General features: G+C 32.7%; 1 pseudogene; it reads right to left on the reverse strand.

The window, feature by feature from the left end:
* Window positions 1-219: 219 nt before the first annotated feature.
* On the reverse strand, window positions 220-9,391 carry LOC134258124 (interferon-induced protein 44-like; annotated as a pseudogene).
* Window positions 9,392-9,418: the final 27 nt, after the last annotated feature.

Raw genomic sequence — 9,418 nt, forward strand, 5'->3', positions numbered from 1 at the left:
CATGCACGTGTTTTTACTTTTTATCATTTCCCCTATGTGATGCCATACATTTCATGGTTTAGTAGTTTTGACTAGTGATTTTAGTGCAAAGTAACCAAAATAAACATCTGACCAATATTCATAATTTTCGGTCACATAGTCAAAAAATTTTCCCATATCATGTTCTTGTGCGTTTCTTTTTCCTTTCAGTATATATGACAACGAATCATAAAAGTTTTTATTTTCAAGTTTGTTTTGGACAAAGTCGAGCAGCGCAGGTGCTTGAAAATGTAGTTCAGAGGCTAATCATTCCCCACTCAAACACAGTATGAAGAAAAAATCAGCAGACCCTACATTTTAACAAATCTGGTCAATACAGGAAGCTTCCGTGTTGTTTTATCTCATAAAAAAATCAATTCTAGTATGGTATTAAAATGCCCAAATCGGAAGGGGAGATTCGGAATATTTTTGCGTCAGCCATCGTTTGACGTGAAGTTAATTGAAATACCGTTTGACACCTTAAATAATCGATCACACGATTATTATACCAAGCATTTAATCATTTAATTGGGCGACATAGGAAGGTTTTTATGTTTTATCACTGTTTAATTTTTAAGATACATGTTTTGGATAAATTTGTAAATATGATTTCTTGATATTCAAACTTTTTCAAATGTTATATCGTCGCTGTAATATCAAATTGTCGTAAGTCAAAAATCCCAATTTTTCAGGAGCAACAAAAAAACATATTTTTTCAAAATGTCGTTTGTCTTGTGTTTTCCTTTCTGTCCTGGATGTTTTTCAGTACAAATTGTCGTATCTCCAGAAAAGCATTGAAAGAAACCATTGCAATGTATTGTAAGCGTACGAATCTGATATTAGAACGCTCTAAAATATATTATATGAATTAACATACCCATAAATTGATTGCAGTTACAAACTGCGAAAACAATTCAGTTTGTCATGAAGTAACCTTACATCTAACTTTTCATCAATCTTTCTTTTGATTTCTCTATTTATTAAATAAATATACTTTGTTTTGTATGTTGAACACATTTTTTAGTAAAAATTATAAAAGATTTAACTAAAATTTATAATTTTTACTTGATATCAGACGGCCAGTGACATCTTTGTCAGTGCCCAGAGACTTTACGACCTTTTGTCAGAAAAAAAAATGCATCCAATGGACATACGCGCTTTTATCACACGTCTGTATCTCACTTTCTAATTGGCCTAGAGACATGACGTTTTGAAAGAAAATGTATTGGATATTGCAGATTCCAAAATAGCAATAAAAATTTCGCGCCAAAAATCAACTTACGACATTTTGATATTTCAACGACGATATGTAGCAATTCAATCTTGGATCCACCTTCTTTTTGATTTGATCTTGAATCGCAAAAAGTCAAATATATTTTTAGACCCAGATCCTGAATGAGTCTTTCAACCTTCTGGAAAATAGGTGATATCTGCTGGTGATATATCCAGGACATATGATACAAACTCATTTTTTCTTTGGTAAAGACTTAATAGAAGGATATGGAGATAACGAACAGTATTCAATTTTAAGGTCCAAAAAACATTACGAAATAAGAGCAGAGTACCAAAACATCATAGGGTGGATCAGGTGCTATGGAGAAGTGGGCATTCCTTGCTGACCGGTCACACCCGACGTGTGCTCCGTGTCATGATAAGGAAATAATAGAAAAATCAATTCAAAATGTATAAATAATTGACTAACAAGTATGAAAAACGTCCGTCAGCATTTGAATCAATGATAAATTTTATTTGCTGACAAGGTCATTGTATCGACCATAGAACTTACAATATTATGACTTTAAAGGATATTGCTAATATTCTTGTTTCATCAACTTGTTTGTCAATAATTTACCTCATTTTAGAAATTGTTCATACGTAGAGCATCCTCTTGCTTACTCATTCGTAGAGCATTCTCTTGTGCAGCTAGGATAAGGCTGCCCATCAAACTGTTCAAACCATAGTTACTTTTCTGAACTACCTAGATATGACGTCATAATAGAGTATGACGTCAAGTCACTGCATACTTGAGCTGGCATGATGGGGAAAGTGTCATAATTTTTACGTGGCACGGACATATGTAGATTTATTTTGGGACATTTTTTTAATTCAAGTGTTTGGATTGTATTTCGCTCGAGTGTGCTATTATGATGTTGAACATTTGAAATTTAAATATCCCTATTCCTTTCGCTTGCCCGATATGCACATATTCAAACAATAGCAAAAAATCATGTGTGAAACGTTCCCCTTTCATGTCCGAAAACAGAGTTAGAATGTAAGAATCGTGTTTATATTGGACTGGCACAAGTGATAAACAAGGACAAATTGAAGATATTCTGTGTGAATCTACAAAAGAAGTATGTCCTCTAACTGAATTTTGCTGGGGGATTGTGTGTAGTTTATCCATTTTTGTATAAATCGCGATAAAGAGTGGAAAATACCCCTTCTTATGCTGGTAAGTTGAATTTCTCGTAGAATATTTTCTTGACGAGTGAAAATTAAACCTGCCCCCAGCACCTTATATGTACTAGAGATCACGATGAATTGATCTATGTAACAAACTTTACACTTTACACAATATTTTTGTTTTGCTTTTGTGCCGAAGCAATTTTTGTGCAACAATTAGGAATATCACAAATCTCCGTCACGTGATCAACACAGTCATGTGACGTCACGGAAATGCATTAAAATAAAACAGGATTAAACTATCATCTCAAGTTGTCTGCAAATCAAAACAAAGATTACATATTAAAATTAATATCTAGCTCGGAATAAAGTGTATATTTTCAAGGCATTTTAAGCCTTCGGACAGCCTTATCATAACTGCATGCGTGTCAAATCAGCGTACACTCCATATGCAGGTGATGAAGGTATATTGCTTCATAAGTAAGGGAAGTTGACGATAGAAAAGTTAAACTCATAACGTTTATAATATAGCTTGGTTGTTAGATTAACAGTAACATTTTTTTTAAGTGAAATATTAAAGTATGAAACAGATGTGTCAATCTCTGTGGTATCTTTTATCTGAAGTTCACCAGGATATATCGTATCGGCGTAGGAAAAATTACAATTGTAATTGAAAATGCATCGTCTTTTACTTTTCTAAACTTGTGACATGATTTACGTCTCCTCCAACAAAAAAAAACGTTTATATAAATATCATCTGTCATATCATTAAGTTGTTTCTTTATCAACAAGTCTATTCCTTGCATATCTGTACATATACAATGCTAAAAAGCATGGCATTGGATTTTAGATTTAATGATCATGTTTTTTTTATGAATAGAGGGAAGGATTATATTAAAATAACATATTTTTTGGTATTTTCTTTCAATCCTTCAAATTTGTTTTTTAAAATTACAACTACAATTACTAACCCTTTGGTTCTTATTTTGAATAATGCACTACATTAATTCTCTCTTGATTTTAGCACTGGCACCTTGAAGCATATAACGAACAGCAAAAGAACATATTTTATGCTTATCATACAGTGAAAGTATAACACATAAGGCCTTAGATTATCAATATAAAGCATGGAAGTAGAAATCGTACAAGAAATCTTTTTTATTAAGTGTGTTGCAGAATCAAAAGCGTGCGGTTTGTGATGCAGAGCATTTGATTTACAGCTATAAATAATAAATGTTTGATTATAGATATCTGAACAATATACACTAAGTCTTATATTTTTCTCAAAAAGCTTATGTTCTTAGTATTAAAAACGTAATTCAAATGTTACTCGTTTGTAATGAAGATAAGATAGAATTCCTCTTTCATCCAATAATTTTACGGATATATCTTTATGGCAATTTTAAAGTAGATAGGTTCAACAATAAATTCCCTATATAATGCTTGCTAATTTTTAAAAGAATTCAGTCTTTAATATTAAGCCGTTTGGTTTCTTGCTGTAGTTCAAATTGGTTTTCCAGAAAATCGTCTGCAAATGACAACGCAAGGCTTTTAAAGCCAGTATATTTATGCTGGGTTTCAAGCAATCTTCTTTGTCGTAATTCTTAATTGGAACAACATGTGCTTTTGGTATGGCAATTACATCCGCAATTTTGTTTACAATATTCTCAACGGGTCTGCTGAAAAATACATCACTGATTTCTTTGTCAACCAAAGGGCATATCTTGTCAATCTTCGTTACATAAACAAGAAGTGGAATACCTTAAACCAAAATTGAATTAGGCATAAGAATTTGAATAAAGAGATCTTTTGCACAAAATCAATAAATTTTTGGTCCCCAGTGAAAGAAATTTGCTAGCATGCTTTAATTTTGATTTAATTTTTTTAAATGATTCTATATTAAGCCCTTTAAATGTTTTACTTAGTAATATGAAAACACAGGTAAATAGTTCAAAACGTAGAAATAGAGATGTGTCCTTCTAATTTTGCACTTACTTTAATTCGATAAATTCAAAATTAAGAACAAGACAAAAAAAGGTTTCATGAAAAGCAATAGGCAAACAAATAGAATGTCCGAGGCCTTTTTCAACATAAAGGCACATGTACTTTAAGCAATAAAAATTTCTCTCTCGATTTAGTACATTGTACATTAATTGAAGGAGAAAAAATTTATATATACTTTCTTTTTTGATATATGATATTAATTTAACTATTTTGATTTAGCCTTTGGTGCAGATCGGGATTTCGCTTGTCAAAACTAGCTAGAGACATCAGTCCTTTAGTATTCCACTCGGGTAACTTTGTGGATACAAAACTTGAACCACTCTGGGACCACTGTTGGGATGCTCTGGGACCGATGTGGTACTTCTCTGAGACTGCTTTGAGTCAGGTTAGTCAGGTTGAGTCAGGTCTGCACGGTTTGTGCACATGCTTAAAATTTGCATATAGTTTGTATATAAGTTTAAACTTATTAGAATGATTAAGATTTAAATCTTTATATGAAAAAATAAGCATTTAGGGACACTTTCATAATAATGCATAATTATGTAACACACATGCACAAAATATTCTTGTGCATGATAATATGCAAATTACAAGGATATAATTTTGGTGGTAGCGAGAGAGGCTACCGTAATTTTAATTTTAAGCACAGCTATATATTTTATATCTCTCTCTACAAAGAGGAAATGGGTTTTCATTTTGAATATACAAATTTTAGTAATATTTGATGAATATTTCCATTGAAGAATTATTTAAACAAATACATCACGTAATTAAAAGATTATAATAGTCTTCTCTATATACCAAAAACTGTTTCTTTTGTCTTCATCTGATCATAAAAGCATATTTGAATATTGTTATATTTACCCCTATCGATTGTTATGCCCCTTGTTTCCCTCAGCTTCTTTTGAAATTCTCTCGGCATCACTTCAAACGTGCTTCCATCCACCACTAAAACAACTACATGCATTTTATCCTTCAGGGGTGGCTGTATCTGAAACCCAGGAGTGTCAACAGAGGCCTGGGCCACAGGGTTGAACTAAAATAAAAGATTTGATGTCAAATATTAATATATGAGAATTGTATGATATTTATAAACTGTTGACATTTTTCATATGTCTCTGATTTTAATTAGAATAAACAGTATGTCACTTTAGACCGATGAAAGTCTTCAAATGATGCTGTACAAATGGACTAAATGATTTTTTTTTAGAAATAAGAAGGTACATGTGTATTCAGATAGCATTTACTCTTCAAATTTGCATGCTTAGTAGAAGTAACATCTGTTATTTAACATTAACTCAAGAGTTATAGCTCAAATGCATCATTTGTTTTGAAAGGTAGTTAATTAAAAAAAAAAAAATTTATTATAAATTTCGGTTGTTTTTTCTTTTAAATCTTCTCTTCACATTACACAAGCAAACCTTGTAGTTATTTGGTAGGTTTCCATCTAAAACGAAAGCCATATCTTCATATTTAATGCTTAAGTTCTCTTCCAATCCTCGCATGTCACACAATCTGAAGTTTAAAAACTTCTTTGTGGGAGGATTCCTGATTCGCAATTTGTTGAACTGGAACAAATTAAGACGTTTTTTTTGTCAATACACGTTTTACGGGTATTAAATTATGTAACCTATTAAGATAAAAGAAAATGCTATAATTATTTATTCAAAATAATTTACATATGGTGCTAGTCATTTTTTTAATAAAATATTCTACCGTAAAAAATGCTATCAACTTCATATTAACATTCCATTTATAATAGCAAGTCGTAAATCTATATAGAAAATTTTTAATCATTTTTTTCGCAGCAGCACCAAGGAGAACAAGATGTGTTTGTGAAACACCGATGCCCCCGTATGGCAACATAGCGACGGTTTAAAGTTTTCTTAAATGCAGATCAAATATGTTGGTACCAAAGTAAGGCCTTTTCACAGGAATTGTGAAATGTAAACACTAGCTATACCTGTTACAGGGTTATGACCAAGGTTAACATTTTATAAGATAGGACAAAGTCAAAGGGTCAAGTTTGTTGTGTTCTAAAGAAGACTTTGTCTCAAAGATTACGTATGGGAAGTATGAAAGTGCTGGCCCTTACCTTAAAAAGTCATGGCTAAGGTTAAAGTTTGTAAAAGGTAGGTCAAACTCTAAGGTCAAGGTCAAAAGATCATATTGTTGGTATCCAAAGGAAGGTATTGTCACAAGGATTACACATGTGAAATATGAAAGCTTAGCCCCAATTGTTTTAAAGTTTGTAAAAAGTAGGTCAACACCAAGGTCAAAGTCAAATGGTCAAGGTTCTTGAAATCAAATGAAAGGTCTTGTCACAAGGATTAAATTTGTGTTGTATGACTGCCATAGTCCTAACCCTTCAAAAATTATTGTCAATATTGTATTTTTAAAGTTGGTCAAACTCTAAGGTCAAAAGGGTCAAGGTTCTTGGTATCCAATGGAAGACCTTTTCATCAGAATTATATATTTGAAGTCTGAAAGCCCTAGAACTGTTCAAAAGTTATAGCCAAGGTTAAAGTTTTTTCATTAGTACAGAAATATCCAAGGTCAAGGTCAAATGGTCAGGGTTGTTGATTTCCAATGAAAGGTCTTTCAACGAAGATTACATATGTGAAGTATAAATGTCTTGTCAAAAGGAATAGACATGTGAAATATGAAAGTCATAGCTCCACTAAATCAAAAGTTATGGACAAGGTTAAAGTTTTTGCGGACAAACAGACAAACAGAGAGACAGAGACAGAAAGACAAACAGACAGACAGACAGACGGACACGACAAAAACTATATCCCCCCCGAAACTTCGTTTACGGGGGCTAAAATTTCAAAGCGTTTTACACTTATAGTCAGACTGTGTTCAGAACTTCCTGTCCAGACCCGTGACGTCATTTCTCCTTTAAATATGGAATTGAAAGTATTCAGCAAACTTGATTTCCCAGCACCAACTTGTCCAACAAGCAAGATGTTAGCTTCTGGAACATCAACCTCCTCCATAGGAGCATAGTCTACTACGTAGTTTTTTAGTTCAAGAAATGTCTACAAAGAAAACCGTTAAAAAGACATGAGATTCTCAGACGAAAAGAAAGAATAAACCTGTTCAAAAGTTATGCATGACCAAGTTGACAGTTTTTTTAGAAGTAGGTCAAATTCTAGGGTCAAAGTGAAAGCGTCAAAGATGTTGGTTTTTTAAGAGATGTCACCAAGTTTACATATTTGAAGCATTCAGAAGCCCCAACCATTCAGAAGTTATGACCATGGTTAATGATCTGAAAAGTAGGTCAAATCCCAAGGTCAAAGGGTCAAATTTGTTGGTGTCAAATGAAAGGTCTTGCCACATGAATTACATACGTAAAGTATGAAAAAAATCCTTGGCCTTAATCGTCCAAGATTCAGTTTTTTCTTTTTTTTTTTAACTACTAGATGAACACCAAGGTTAGGATCAAAGGGTTAAACTTGTTGGTATCCAATGGAAGGAATTGTCACAAAGGAGAAATTCGTAAAGTATATTAAGTCCAAGACCTGATCATTCAAAAGTTATTGTCAAGGATAAAGTCTTTAAAAGAAGATCAAACTCCAAGGTCAAGGTAAAAGGGTCAAAGATGTTTGTATCGGCAGTTTTCTAAAAAAAATGTATAACAGCATTATTCAAAATTGAATAATTCTTCAATATTTTCCACAAAAGCTATAAAATTCTAAATACTTATCACTACCATGATTTCCAGACTGGTGGGTCTCTCCAAGGATCGCATCTGTAAGTTTTTGGACTATCTATAGAATGAGTGATCAAGCAATTTAATTAATTGCTAACCGTAAACTTTGTAATATGTCACAATTGATATAATATATATTTGGTAATTTAGATAAAAAATTATAGGATCATTAAATGTAAAATCATTAAAAAAGCATAAAAAATTATACTTTTAGATAAATATAATACGTAAAAAGACTTTTGCGAGAAGCACTGACTTTTACAGTTGACTGTTTACTTGACATATATTTACATCCACTGAATATTTTCTCCTAAGAAACCCCGTTGTGTTCATCACTGCATAAACTACAGTAGGCATGTCGCCTGTACAGATTTCTTAATCAGTGGCTTTTCCATCAATGAAACGTATAAAGACGTTCGCATCATTAATACAGTAATTAATCTTTTTAATCCTACTTTAATTGATTATTTAAACAGATATAAATGTAAACAATAAAATGTCTTTCTTTGTTTGTTATTACTGGAATGAACAGTCGCAGCTATTGCAGAAAAAAATTACATAACCCGCCGGTTATGTATTTTTCGGGTGCACATAGACAGGACTGCTTATGTTGTTAGAGACACTAAAATGTGACGGGCGGAACCTTTGGAAACGGTAGTTGTCATTTATTTAAGGACATCTTATCCGTGTGTTGAAAAGCCTGATATGTTAGTTGAAATTAAATGTTGAGCTAAATATTTATATCGTAAAAGAGCTTCCGTATAATGTTCTTAGCCTTAAACTGTAAAAGTCAGCTTCTCAAGAGATCCATTGGCCAGTCATTACCTTTTACGAGATACACCTCTAAGTCGGAGACATTATTATGTCCCCCCGCTATGGATTTAGCGGTCTCTCCACCAAGATCATAGTGACTACCGCCAAAAAAAGGTATGTGCTTATTGAATAGTAATTTGAGGTTTTCTAAGAGAACCTTCAAATGAAGCCAAATTTTCGAACCAAGGTCCACGATTGCTGTGTTTTGAGACATTCGGGTCTGTGTTTTTTTTCAAAACTGGAAACATTTTAAATTTCCCTTTACCATCACTAAGAATCTTAAATAGAAATGACTCTTTGTCCCTTAACCATCCTCCACTACTTTCCAATCTCTTTGACGTGTATCCTCCATACACATTGTTGTCTGTTGTAGAAGATGGTCACTGTAGGTCCCTTGTTGTCACACAACTCATGGAATTTCTGAGGGGTACATCCATGAAAACTTTCTTGTACAGAAGCTCCAAA

This window comes from Saccostrea cucullata, unplaced genomic scaffold (assembly GCF_032062105.1).
Source record: "Saccostrea cucullata isolate Sc308-1 unplaced genomic scaffold, CSIRO_AGI_Scuc_v1 ctg16138, whole genome shotgun sequence".
Taxonomy (NCBI): domain Eukaryota; kingdom Metazoa; phylum Mollusca; class Bivalvia; order Ostreida; family Ostreidae; genus Saccostrea; species Saccostrea cuccullata.